Below are 15917 nucleotides of genomic sequence, written 5' to 3' on the forward strand. Positions count from 1 at the left end.
TCTATTATTGGATAAGATCTGCAAAACTAAAATTTTATTCAACTTATACAATAGTCGTTGTCTTAAAACAAATATTTTTCTTTAATTTTATGAACTCTTATTTTTATTAACCAAACATATGAATTAATAAAAAATACCTAAGCCTATTAAAATATGATCCAATAATAACCTGTTTTCTAAGTTAAATCTTTTAGTTTAGTTACGGACAAAGCATACTTTATATGTTCAATTACTCCTAGGCAAATGAGGGTACTTGATATATCCTTTTTTGAACGTGATAGTAAAGACTCTTCAATTAATTAGATTCAGAACAAAATTCAGAAGTAGTATTTGTTTCAAATTCTATTTTTAATTATAATATTTTTTCTGTTTACCAAACTAGCCAATAAAAATATGGTAGAATTAGACTAAAAGGGTATATAAGTTGTTCAATATTTAAAGGATATTTCGGACCAATTTAGGCCACTTTTCAGTGAGGGAATCAATTGCTAATCCTGCCACCATTTTCCTTATGTTGTTCTTCTCTTCCCCTCTTTCCTCTTTCTTTTCTTTCTTCATTTTTATCTTCTTATACTATTTAGTTTTATCTGTATATTGTCCTTCAATTTCACTCTCTCCCTACCACTTTAATATTTAATTCAGTTGCCCTCTTTGCTCCCAATTGGTCTTAAAATCCCAGAAAACAGCGTAACAATCGCTAGTTAATATTTTTGATATAACAATTTTCTTTACTCTAAATTTCTCCCTATTATTGACTTAGGCACATATCGATAGCCACAAACACTCTTGTCCGTGCTTGAAATCTCATGCTTTCATTACCACTAATTAAATATGTTTAATGTAAAACTAAAACGCTCTTGTTAAGCCTTAGATATAGTATTTTCAAAATATATATGTTAGGGCCTGTTTGGAAAGCCACCCAGGTAATTGGAATTGGGTGTAATTACACAGTTTGGTCTGTTTGTTTGACCAGGTAATTACACATTTAGGTGGAAATTGGGTGTAATTGAGAAAGTGTAATTACACTCTCCAATTCTCAAGGGGGTGCTGAGAATTGTGTGTAATTACACCCTGTAATTACATGGTTACTTTTTAGTTTATTTCTTTTTTATATTATTTTAATTTCTTTTTTATTTCTATTACTTAATCTCTTTTTTATTTTATTTTAATTTATTTTCTTTTCTAATTTATTTTTATTTATATTTTCATTTCTTATTTATTTTTTATTTTTCAAATATATTTTTCTTTTTATATTATTTATATTTCATTTCCTTTCTTCTCATTCCCTATATACTTCTTGTGGTTCCATGTCATTGCTCGTATTTTTTTATTTTATTCATTTAGCATAATCGTATTATTATTCTAATTTTTGAAACTACATCTCTTAATATTAGAAAGAATGAGTCATTAATAAACTTGGCATATAATGAGTGACGTTATTAACGTACAATTTCGTTTTGAATGACGTTATATACTTATATTTTCCCTTTCTTTTGAATTATAAGAGTATTTACTTATGTTATGCTGAAACTTACTTTGTAATGTTGGAATTTGACATAAGAGTATTATGTTAAATTTTTTTCTTTTGGATTTTGAATTTGGGTTATATTTTCGATTTTAATTTATTTGTTTTAGTAGCATTGACTTGTTATTTCACATTGCATGCTGTTTATTTTTCACTTAGTTGATAAAATTTCTGTCAAATATTTGAATAATGCTATGGCATTATATTTATAAATATTCCTTTTGTGTCAAACATTCAATCCCATGACGTTCTCACAAAAAAAAAAAAGTATGCTTTTAAGTTTTATAATCAATTAAAATTAAAATATTATTAATTTGAATTTATATATCAATTATTTTTTATAATATTAGTTACAAATATATGATTATTTAATTAACATATTTTCAAGAAACAATGTGTTATTAAATAACTAATTTAGTATCTTTTATAAAGGCACATATTTTTTAAATATTAAATTTTAATTTTTTATAATTAAATTTTATTTTTAAATTAAACTAACTGTGTAATTACACATGTGCAACCAAACAGCACGCTTGTAATTACACTGTAATTACGTTATGACAAACAAACAGGTCATTGTAATTACAACACTGTGTAATTACTAGGCTGTGTAATTACTAGGGTAGTAATTACACCAATTCCAATTACCAGGTGGCCTTCCAAACAGACCCTTAATCTATTGACATTGAGTTAGAATTCGAAGAGTCATTTAAACATCTATTGATTTTATGATTTCCTTCTCCATCTCAAGTATGCAAATGTTAATTACTGGGACATACTAATGACTAATTACTTATTACTAGACTGATGAGTACATGCTAGCATACTTGTACTCACAGATAAAATAGAAAAATAAGTAGAAAAGCTCCAAAATAAATTCAAGAAGTGAGCTTAATTTGGTATTCTTTGCCTCATGTCGTCGTTAAATATAACACCACTATCGTATCAGTGCATCCAAAGAATCCCATCGCAAACTCCTTCGATTTTGTCATTTATGCACATGCAGCAGCACCGTTCATTATACACTTATATCTATATTCCGATAAAGGACAAAAGAAATTGAAACATATTTAATTGAACATAATTTCAATAATTTTCAATACTCATCTCAAAACCATCAGATCTTTTCATGTCCTAAATATTTGATGGTGCAGGGAAAGAAAAAAAGAATGTAAAATTCACAATTACAAAAGAAAATCAATAAAAGGACCTTAATTACACAAATCAAACCAATATTACAAAGTAAACAGTAACATAGTAAAACTGAACAATCTCAATAGGGAAAAAAATAATATCACTCCCTCAAATTGCTGGGAGAACAAAAATAAAATAAAATTACTCTATCATATGCAAAAAAATAGATTGGATGAAGAAATTGACAGTGAAAAGTTGTTGCAACTTGCAATCTTCTTCTCTCCAAATTATATAACACAAGAATTCTTCTTCTTTATTAATTAAGGAAATTAAGCAAACGGTTATTCATGCTTTATTGGGTAAAAGAAACGGCTGTCAATACTTAATTGGGAAAAGGACACTGCTTTATTGGGTAAAAGAAACGGTTGTCAATACTTAATTGGGAAAATGACACTGTGTGTCCACTTAGCTAAATTACTCCCATATTTAATCAATGTTTGACTTAATTTCACTAGGTGTCCATTCGGCCCAAATTAATGCTAAAAAATGGCCGGTCAGCCCAAAATAATGTCAAGGCTGGCCAGCCCAACAGCCCAGGCGTTTTAAAAAAAAAAAAAAAAAACTTTTTAGTCGCCACAAATACGTCACCACTAAAGGGCTATACACTTTATATACAAGAATTATACATTTTATATACATATGCTGAAATTAATCATACATTTATTATACATAAATTATACGTTAATTATACATTTATTATACACATATTATACAATAATGATATGATATTTATTTTTAACATATACAATAGCGATACATATTATGTACCACAATGATACGATTTGAATAATACATTTTTTATACGTATGATACACTTTTTATACAAGACTGATACAGTTTATATACACATGCTGAAATTATATATACACTTTCTATACAAAAATGATACATATTATATACAAAAATGATACAATTTTCTATTCTTTACAGAGTAGTTGCACTGTGTTGATACACATTATATACACAAATGATACATATTATATATAAAAATGATACATACCTTAGTGATTCATATTTTATACAGTTTCTATACATTATAGATAGATACTGATACATATTTTATACACAAATGACACATATTATATATAAAAATCGCCTCAAACATTTTTGTGTTTGGGTTTTTATTGAAAATTGTCTTATTTAAGTTTTGGCTAATGGATGGGATTAGTTTAAGGGAAAAATACGTATATATACAAGTTAAGGAGAAATATTTACGAAACGTGACGATAGTTTTCCTTATTTACAAAACTTAACGATATTTTATGAAACATGACGGATTTTCATATATTTTTCGATTTTTATTTTATTTTCAGAAAATTTTTTTTTTAATAAAAAAATTTTATTTTAAAAAAAAAATTTAAAAATTATTTTAAACTTTGTAAAAACAATTTTATATATTTTTTTATTATTTTTGCTCAAAGGCTTAAAAAATTACCTCAAATTTTTGTATATGAAAAATTTATGAAATGTTATGTGTAAGCGAAATTTTTAATATAGTTTTTCATACACAAAATGTGAATGAATTTCTAAATCTTGAGCAAGATATACACATTTCATACTATTCTCATACATAAAATTTTGAGCATAATGTTTAAGCCTTGATCGAGATATGCACATTTCATACGTTTTTCATACACAAAATTTGAGCGCATCTTTTAAGCCTTGAGCAAGATATACACATTTCATACACAAAAATTTAAGCGATTATTTTAAGTCTTGCATGTTGTATCAAAGTTGTATACAATCTTGTTGTAGTTGTATTAATTTTAGAGAAATCTAACACGAACTTTGTACACGAAAATGTGAGCGAAATTCTAAGCCTTGAGCGAGATACAAATTTCATACCGTTTTCATACATACAATTTTGAGGTGATTTTTTAAGCCTTGAACGAGATATACACATTTCATACAATTTTCATGCCGTTTTCATACACTAAATTTTAAGCGAACTTTTTAAGCCTTGAGCGAGATATACACATTTCATACATAAATTTTTGAGCGAAAAAAAATAAAAAAAAATATTTTTTTTTTTTTTGAAAAAAAGGGTATGTTTGTTATAGGGTTTGTAATGTTATGTTTTGTAAATATAAAACTATCGTCACATTTCGTAAATATTTCTCATTAATATATATATATATATATATATATATATATATAATCCACCCTTAGTTTAATTGCTACATTTTAAGTTTGGGAAAAATTGGGTTAGAGGGTGGAATTATTTATGGCCGACCGGCCATATACGTCCTTTTCCCTACTTAATTAGGGGAAATGGGCATTTAAGCCTTTATTTATTTAATGAATATATTATGGGCTTCTTCTCTACTAATTAAGGAAGGCAAATGGTTTTTTATGCTTTATTAGGTTCAGCAAACTATTATTATCAGCTTAATTAGGGGAAATAGGCATTTAATCCGTTAGAATTAAGAGACCTAGAGGATTAAAGTCTTGTCAGCTGTCATTTTAAAAACATCCTCCTCATTAATTAACTAATTATTTTGCCATTTTTATATTTTTCAGAATAAGTTTAACAGAAAAATTACGAGAAAAAAAGCAAAAAAGATAAATGTCATTCCTGATCAATGAGAGGTGTCATGTCACCGTGTCCATTCCCAGCTTTATTATATATATTGATATTGATTCAGCTTGACAACAATGAATTTTCTTTTCTTTTTTCTTTTTCTTTTTTCTTTTTTATTTTCCTTCTACAACAATGTGCACATGGCTGATTCTCAGACTAGTCTGTCATTGTATGCAGTCAGAGGCGGATCCAGGATTTAGAGGCTCTGGGTGCCACTCTGCTGTAAAGTAGACGTATTGCAATTTACATGGTCCAAATAGAGTAAACAGTTGATCAGTTGGATTAAATGTGAGTTGCGGTTCGAGTTATTTATCTTTTCGATTTGCATAGCCAACTATTATTCCAAGTATTATATAGAACAACTCAAGTTTACGAGCATAATTATTACTCCTATAACATAAAGAAGATTTCTTTTCTAAATTAACGTGAACCAAGACTAAACATACCATTTTCTCTTGTATTTATTAAATCATTTAAATAAAAATAAAATAACATGTAAAATTAAATATAAGAAACAACAATGGAAGAGAAGTCGGGGCAACGGGGAAAGATTATTAAAATTTTGAAGAAGAGAGAGAGAATTTGGGAGAAGAGAAAGGGTTTGTTGCAAGAAGAAAATTATTTACTGAAATTTTATGCTTAAAATAAAAAAGGAACTCAATAAAAAGTAACAATATTGTTTACCTAAAAATGTTCTAAAAATTGAGGTAGCAAGGAGCGTCCTTGGAGAGGGAAACATGACTTTTAACCACTAGCACCACAAACTCAATTTGTCCTCCGAGTGGCACAGGTTATATTAATAAGAATTCTGATACATATATACATATATAAGCAAAGTTTCAACCGACGCGTGAGGGTGGCGTGGCACCCCCACAGTCCTACATAGATCCGCCCCTGTATGCAGTTATTAGATTAAGACAACTTATACTTGTCAGCAATGACCTCCATTTTTCTGGTCCCCAAAAGAAATGTAGTAGGAGTTTTTAGCAAGAAGTTGAATATTTGAAGCCGTTGAATTATTCTTTGCATTATATTACTATTACGACCCCATCTCTGTGAAACATGAGCAGGGGCGGATGTAGTCAAGGCCCAGGGTGTTCACCCGAACACTCTCGGTAAAAAATTACAGTGTATATTTAGGGTTAATTTTCCGTGTTCATGTAGATATATTGATTTTTGAACACCCTGAATAAATGCAAAAATAGGTTCATTTGTTTTTTCGAACACCCTGATTGAAAATCCTGGATCCGCCACAAGACATGATCCACCTAGACACTTCAGAGTTTCCTTTATTCAGAAAAAAAAAGCAATCTAATCGTCCATAATGCAATCCAAATTGAGTTTTTCCTATGGGTAGCACGACAATCCCTCTCAAAGTGTCAAAGAGAATTAAATTCGATCTCTAAACTTATAACCAACCTATCCACAACGGCCTATCTCGTTTAATTAGTCTATTTGATATAAAGATAGAAAAGTAGTATTGCCGTAGGTAGTCTTACTGTACGTGGGCTATATATTAATAAAATCACATGTACTACAAGGACATTTGCCTTTATCTGTTGGACCAGATTGACCAACTTGTACTACGCAAATCAATTACTATTCCAGAGGGGACGTAGTTTTGTGGTATCGGATTAGTCTAAAGTCAGTATTTTTGGACGTGGAGCATAAATTTGTACGAAAGAATTTATTAAAATTACAACATGTAATTTTAAAAATATAATGAATTTAATGCTAAGTATCTTTAAGATTGAATATATAGAGTTTAAATTTGGATTCAATGCTAACTACTTGTACAACCACCACCCTGTAATCTCACTTTCGACTAGAATTGTCAATATGGATACATTTAATTTTGAAACTTTAAAATATTGTATTTTTCTTTCGATGTAGACATAGACGCAAGTGTATTAACATAATTGGTTTGGCTTCTTTTGTCTTTTCCCCTTATAGCTAGCTGCTATTCCAATTTGACCTTACCTCCACTTTTGCAGAGCAGAGAGGTTATTTTCGATAAACTAGACCCAAATTAAAAGCATCATTTTAATATGGACAGGATGGAGTAAAACGAGTAATTTAACTAATCTACCATATTCCTTTTCTTTATTCTGTATCTATGTGCCTCTTAATTCTAGAACAATAAATGCTAAGAGTTTTAGGGATAAAGTTGGGAAAAAATTACTCTCTCCGTTCACTTTTATTTGTGCACTTTTGATTTTGTACACCACTTAAGAATTAGTAAATGAAATATATATTTTATCATAATATTCATATTAATTGGTGTATATATAGTTTTAATAGACTTGAAAAATGGTTTGAAAATGACTAATTAATGTTAAGGGCAAAATAAGAAAATAAAAAGTTTGTCTTTCTCTTGATATGTTAAAATGGATAAGTAAAAGTAAAAATTTATTTTTAATATAGTGAACAAGTAAAAGTGAATGGAGGGAATAACTTTTAAGTTTGTAAAATGACAAGTATTTGAGAATAACTATATTTTTATACATGACAACTAAATTGAGCGGGGAAAGTATCAACACGTGGAGAAGTAGCATTTAAGAAAAAAATCGCTTTTCTTGGATCTTGTTCTTAATTATATTTTTTAATAATGTGTAGATTTAAGTCCTATAATTAGGAGTGTACATGGATCGGGTTAGTTCGGATTTTTTAAATACCAAACCAAACTAATTATGTCGGGCTTTTAAATTTATAAAGCAAACCAAACCAATAAAATTCAAAATTTTCAACTTCGGGTTTTCTCCGGTTATTCGGTTTTTTCGGGTTGTTCGGGTTTTTTTTCTGAAAAAAATTTCATACAAAACATATGACTTTTACTTCAAATATTTTTTTAGTACTAGTAAGAAACAACTATATAACTACGGTGTTTCTTAAGAAAATAACACAACATGTGAGATGAGTGATGACATCGTATTAAAATATTCAACAAAAAAGATAATAAAATCAGTTAAAATTAGTAATGCTAATTAATAAGCCATAAAGAAAATGACTTTAATCTAAATACTAAGTTATGCTAAAATAAGTACATATAATAAGTATTAATTACATGACAAAGAAAAAATGAAGCTATGTATTTTTACGCTCTAAACCAATTATGCAAAATTAAAGAATGGATATCCAACATTACTGTTATTCCTAATGTTATAATTGAATTTCTTTTGATAGCATTAGTGTTGAGTTAGTTTTGATTTGGACTTTATTTGAGTTACTAACATCCGTGGGATATAAAACTTATTGGCATTTAAAATTCTAAGTTCAAACTTAAAATAATATGATAAAAGAAAAAAAAAATAAAAAAATTTAAGAAATATTTTAAATTATATTACAAATAAATATTTTTATGTATAAAATATTTTAAAGATTGAATACACGTAATATCGGGTCGGTTTGGTTTGGTTTTACTTTTTTTAGCTAAAACCAAAACCAAACCAATTATGGTCGGTTTTTTTTTTTCAATACCAAACCAAGTCAAACCAAACCACCAGTCAGGTTTTTTTCTCGGTTTAACTCGGTTTATTGGTTAGGTGCGGTTTGTCGATTTGCTTTGTACACCCCTACCTATAATATTAGCTAAGAACAGACTGTCTAAATTATCAATTATATTTAAAAGGAAAAAGTTCTACTCTGGGGAATTTAACTTATATACGATGATGGTATTATAATTTTTTTTTTCATGTTATTAGTGTATCTTACTTGGTTATGGCAATTTATTTACTTTGATTTTCGTTCTTACTAAATGTTTACTACAACAGTGCACATAAAAAAACTCTTTTGAACCAAAATACCCCAACAACAAAAAAAAGTTACATAAGTATCTTTAGCATAGTAAAATACTGCGCTAAAGCACTTAACCGTGACGGAGCCGTTAAGTGCTTTAAAGCAGTAAAATACTGCGCTAAACGAAGCTTTCTCTCACCTATAGCGCAGTAAAATACTGCGCTATAGGAGTCCACCTTTTTCCAAAAACAGCCTCTTATTAAATTTTCACTCTTTTTTCCATAGTTTAGTTGTATATTAATCATGCTTTGAGACTCCGGAACTTCAATATTTTATATAGAACCCTACTTATATTTGTACGATTAATAAGGTAGGCTCAATAAATCAAGGATACGCAAAAGTTTGGATTGTCGTTTTAATTGTTGAAAAGTGCTCGAAACCATTTTTTGTTTGAAGACTTGTAGTCATTAGCTTTACGTTATTTATCTTTTAGGGTTTCAGGTTATTTTTAAATTAATGCTTAACTTTATTTCAAATGTGTCACATTTTTTTTATTATCAATTTATGATGTGAAACTATAAACAATAATAAAGACTAAGATAATATTTATAAATATGCAAATAATATATAATATTTACGATAAACTGTACAACACTAATGTATATACACTATCGTGGATAGGTCCCACATGTGGTATGCCTGAGATTATCCTTAGGCCTAAGGCTCATACCATCCCCACCGCCCTCGCCATCGTCCTTTTTCCTCTTAATAACCGGACTCTCCAAGTCATGATCATCTCCTCTTTCCCTGGCCCGTGCGCCCTTGACTAGAATGTGCTTCTTCTTGGGATCTGGTCCCGCTAGCACGGGCAGAACCTCATGCTGACCTGTGTCTGGAAACTCGACCTCTTCCTCATCGGGAGTCGCCACCGCAGGCGCCGAAGGATGAACCTGAAACGTATATAATAATTAGTACCATTTCTTATTTATATTGAATACATTAACGTTTGTTGAATAATCAAACCTGTACGTCAACGGGCGCCTGAGTAGGCTCCTGAGATGGGTCTGGTGGTGAATATGAGGTAGTCTCCTGGACGAGATGTTGTTCGAAGTCCAAATAAAGGTTATAAAAATTAAATAAATATTTACCTTATATTGAATAAAATTTGCTTTAATTAAAAATCTTACCTGCGCCTGACGAGAAGACACCTCTGCCTCGGTAGGCTGATGAGAATGCTCCTGAATGGGTCGCTCCTGTGGACCCACTGGCGTCGAATCCTAAAATATGAAGAAAAAAAAATGAAATAATAAGTAACATACATATTTAAAATAAGTACTTTAAATAATCAAATATGTATATTAAATATTGACCTTATATTGAATAAAACTAATTTTAATAAAAAGTTTACCTGTGGCTCGACAGTCACATGGGAAGACACCGCTTGCCCGGCAGGCCCATGAGAAGACGCCTGAGTGGGTGGCTCTGGTGGACCCGCTGGCGCCGAATCCTAAAATATAAAATATTACTAAATAATGAGTAACATATATATTTAAAATAAGTAATTTAAATGAACAAATAAGTATTTTAAATACTAATCGGGATAACAAACTCATCGAAGTCAAGAATCCTGGCTCCCTCTAAATTCCTCACAGGCCGCTCGTCAGCTAATGAAGCGCGTAACGCCGCCCAATCGATGTTATCACGCTCCTCCATGTATGCATTCTAGCTCGGCTGTGATGAAGACCCAGGTATCTCAACAAGTAGGAGCGCCGACATAAACGTAGGTGAGTCCCCAGGTGAGCCGCCACCAGTTTAGAACGGCTGCGGATGGACTAGACCGGGAACATCCTCTGGAATGGCATCGGCCTCATCCGCCTCATCTACCAGATGGTGTCCTCCACCACCAGGTCTTCTAGCAGCAGCACCGCGTTATCTACGCGCACGGCGTCCTCTGCCAGCATGTCCTCCTCCTCTGGGAGCACCCGGTCCTCTTCCTGGCGCTGCCTGATACTTAACCTCCGGAACAGGCTCCTCCATGCGCCTAATCTCTCCTGCCTACCGGATACCATTCTCGAATATCCGTACTATCTCCGACACAAGCCCCGCAAGCCCGGGGTAAGGCATATGCTCTAACCCCAAGATGCGTAAACGTTGTACGGCCACCAACTGCATTTGTGTTCAACGGTAAAACAAAAAGTTATTTTTTAAAACGTAACAATTAATACAATTAAATAAATCTAAATACGATAAACTTACCAATGCCTCGTACTACCCCGCGAGTGCTGAGTATCCTACATCCCTAGCGGGACGCAAAGCTGGGTTGCCGATCAATCGGCGTGTAATCTGATGATACCAGCGCATGTAATCCTCAATAGGAGTCAAATGGCCAACCACCTCTAAAGTGCCCAGCCTGTTCTCCCAACGATGGATCTGGACAGCTATGAAATCCAGAAAATCATCATCAACAGCAGCCCGATCGTCCCGCTGTAGTGTCAGAGCTCATGACGGACGTCAGGGGGTATACTCTGTGTATGACCAAACTGTCATAAGACACGCTCGGGCATGTGGTCCTCTACGATGTCCAGGTGTATCAATGGACACTGCAACCTCCAAACCCCCTGACCTGCCCTGCAAAAGGTCCTAATATAGAAGCCTACGACGTCTATATAAATAGTTGCATAACATATAAATACAAATCAGTGATCACCAAGTAGAAAAGACGTTTAATTAAATTAATAATGTAAAGTTAAATAGTTTTACCGTATCGTCCGTCATGTGATCAAGCTGGTCCCGAAATGGAAGAATATTGTGGTGCGTATCCACATCCCGGTCAAAACTCGTTGTCCACCTCTTCGCATAAGGCATGTTAATCTTGAGGTGATGCCTAGGTACGGGCTGAAAAGGCAGCATTCTTTCCCACGCCCATAACTGTAAGCGATATTAGAAAATACGATTTTTAGTCGTCGTTTCAAGAGGTTTGTTTACATTAAAGGAACACATACTTAAAATATTACCTGGAGAAGAGCAAAAAATCCACACACATCTCTGACAGCACCAATAGACGCTCGGCACAGGCATCTGTAAAGATACGCCAAAACAGCACCGCCCCAGCTGTAGTCTCCCAAGCGGTCCAGATGCTCCAAGAAAATCAAATAACGTAAACTGACAAAGGCACCCGATGAGTTCGGGAACAAGATGCCCCCGAATATAATAAGCAGGTACAAATGGACATGACGATCAACATCGTCCTACGGGGTGCCGTCCACAACTGGATACAGACCCTCCAAATAAGTGCAGAGTGCACTAAGCTGAATCCGACTCTGTCCGATATCTGGGCCGCGACATCAAGCACGAAGTGGGTGAGACTAGTCAACTCTCTGCAGCCTACGACGACGAAGCCTAGTCGATATCCCTATAGTACCAGCCCATAATAACTCTGACCTATGATTGCCTTGCAAAGATAATACTGATCTATCAGCGGGCCCCGGGTAATCATCAGGCCTCGGGTGATGATCGGGTTCAGGGGGAACATTCGGATCCATGAAAGAGTCCGGTCTATACAAACTAAATTAGTTATTATTCTTGAAATGAAAGATAAATTATATTAACTAATTAATAATTTGTAGGGAATATGTGAATTATGTAGTATTATATCTTGCGAATAATTAACATGAGATAAACAATTTCACAAATAAATAAAATAACAATGGCATAATTAACATAATAGGAGATTACAATATTTTGGGGGTATGTAGTCTCTATGTACGTGCGTTGCATGAATATTTCTTATCGAATTTTATAATATTATTTATATTCTATTGTTAAGCAACTTGGAAAAAAAATATCTACTTATTATCTTGAATACAATATTTATTTTGAATGTATAAATCTTTATTAGATAGTCTTTTCTAAAAATTATTTTCACTCTCCAACCAAATATTGGAATAAAAATAATCATTTTCAACATAACTTTCGTCATATTAAATGTGCAGTAAATTTAATATGTGATAGTAAGGACACATATGTGATGACAAAGACTTTTAAGTTAATTAGTTTTGAATTATGTGATGGCAAAGACTTTTAAGTTAATTAGTTTGAGAATCGAAATTCAGCAGTAATATTTGTTTAGAACTCTATTTTGAATATGTGATATATTTTTAGTTGACCCAATAGCCAACACAACTACGATAAAATTAGACTAAAAGAGTATATTCGTCGAACACATATTTTCCTACAAACTTTACATTTTTATCGTTAACTTATATATTTATGAAAAGAAGAACTTTAACTATTCTTTTTTAGATATTTTTTTTATTTAACATATATATTCATGCTTTTAAAATAATATAGATTAACAATTCATAATCATTTACAACTTGTTTGGATGGTTGTTACCTATTGTATTGTATTGTGATTTGTGTTGTTAGTTTAAATACAATGTTTGCTTTGATTGTTACTTTAATTTAATCGTATCGTATCGTTAAATCCATCGTTATGTAACGACGAAAGGTCCTATTTTATGTAACGACTGATTTGGTCCTATACAATACAGCACAATACGATACATTATGAAACAATACATAACAATCATCCAAACAAAGTGTTAACAAAATAATAATTCATTACCAATCAACTTCTTTCAATTCATAAACAAATATTTAACAGCTAATTAATTCATAATCAATATTTAATAAATAATCAATTAACAAAATAATAATTCATTAACAATTCATAAACAATTAACAAATTAACAACTCATAAACACATAACAAATTAACAATTCATAAACATTTAACAAATTAATAATTCATAAACATTGAACGATGGATGAATTAAACAAAAAAAAAAAAAAGGAACAGTGGCAAAAGCCACTGCCCAGTCCGATCAAGAACGAAAAAAAAATGATTTTTTTTTGAAAAATAACAAGGATTAAATGTTAAACATGCTTAGAATATAATGTATATAACAAAATAATGACAAAAGTTCGTAGTAGAAAACCTTAATCGAAGATTTTTTGTAGAGTTATTTTAATCGAGTTGTACGCCGCTTTTCCCAAAATTAGAACTTAGAATCTTGCTCCTTGACTTGAATATACCGAGAATCTAAATTTTCCCAACGAAATTTAATAGAAAACGACGTTTTTGGATGTGGGGACCACCTTCAAATCGCCTCCAATGACGTTTTTTTTTTTAAAAAAAAATTGCCACTGGGACTAGTGGTGGAACCCAATGGGAATTGATGTTGGGTGATATAGCGTAGTATTTTACTGCGCTATAGGTGAGAGAAATTTTCGTTTAGCGCAGTAAAATACTGCGCTAAAGCACTTAACGAGTCCGTCACGGTTAAGTGCTTTAAAGGTATTTATGTAACTTTTTTTTTTGTTGGAATATTTTGATTCAAATTTTTTTTTTTTTTGAGTCATTTTGATTCCAGACTCCACGTAGGATGTATCCTAAAATATCAAAGACAGAAAAATATAGGACCAGAAAAATAATACGCCACAACTATGAGCTCACCCTGTTGACAGTACAAGCATATAAATTGAAGTAACTACCATAAGAAACTTTAGGTCATTTGGTACGTAAACAAAATTATCCCAAAATTATAATTTTGGGACTAATTTTATCTCATATTGGAGATGGAATAAAATAATCTCAGAATTAATGGGATATTCCATTTTTAAGTTTGGGATGCACTTTATATTTTGTTGGTACAAGATATAATTTATCGTTCTACCAAACATGATACAAAATTAATCCCACAATTAATTCTGGAATATCTCAGTTAATACCGTGTACCAAATGACTGTATTTACGTAATAAATATAAGTCAGACGTGATTTTATTATTTCAGTATCTTCACGGAAACTCCACTTGGGTAAATCAAATTGAAGACTACAAAATAAAAATAAATTCTTAAAAAGAATTCAATTAATAACAAAAAGTACTGCGGTCCATTTGACAATTACACATTTACACCTTTTACAGAGTAGGCTAGGTGGGCAATAATTGTAATCCCAAAATTAATGGGATATCCCATTTTTAAGTTTGGAATGCACTTTATATTTTGTTGGTACAAGATATAAATTTATCGTTCTACCAAACATGATACAAAATTAATCCCACAGTTAATTCTGGAATATCTCAGCTAATACCGTGTACCAAATGACTGTATTTACGTAATAAATATAAGTCAGACGTGATTTTATTATTTCAGTATCTTCACGGAAACTCCACTTGGGTAAATCAAATTGAAGACTACAAAATAAAAATAAATTCTTAAAAAGAATTCAATTAATAACAAAAAGTACTGCGGTCCGTTTGACAATTACACATTTACACCTTTTACAGGGTAGGCTAGGTGGGCAATAATTGTGGGACCATGCATGTGTCTCCGTGTGTGTGTATACGAAGAAACTTATAATGTACAATTGTCATTCGAGCAAATTAAACTTGAAAGAAAAGATAAGAATTTTGAACAGAAGTTATTTGGAGTTTTTAAAATGTATAATATCTTTTTTTTTTTTTAACTTTCTTCTTCAAGATGTCGCTTTTTTTTTTTTTTGTAACGTTGGTAGCTACAAATACCATCTAATGTCATAATACCCTCTATAAAACTTGGCTTCATTTGGTAATTGCTTTCTGATTATGCAGAGTTTCCCACGTGGTATGAGATTAAATATATTAGGCTCTATATAACGATTTGAGAAATCCTTGCTCATTATTTGAGCTAATTTTAGAGGTTGAGTTAGATTTAAGTTTTTTTTTTTTTCATGGTAACAGAGCTAGATTTATCTCAGTTCTAATTAATTTACTCGATATTGAGCTTTCGTATCATGTTTTCCATGCACCAGATATCCAGAATATGTTAGGCTCCTTCCAT

The sequence above is a fragment of the Lycium barbarum genome, chromosome 1 (genome assembly GCF_019175385.1).
Source record: "Lycium barbarum isolate Lr01 chromosome 1, ASM1917538v2, whole genome shotgun sequence".
Lineage (NCBI taxonomy): Eukaryota > Viridiplantae > Streptophyta > Magnoliopsida > Solanales > Solanaceae > Lycium > Lycium barbarum.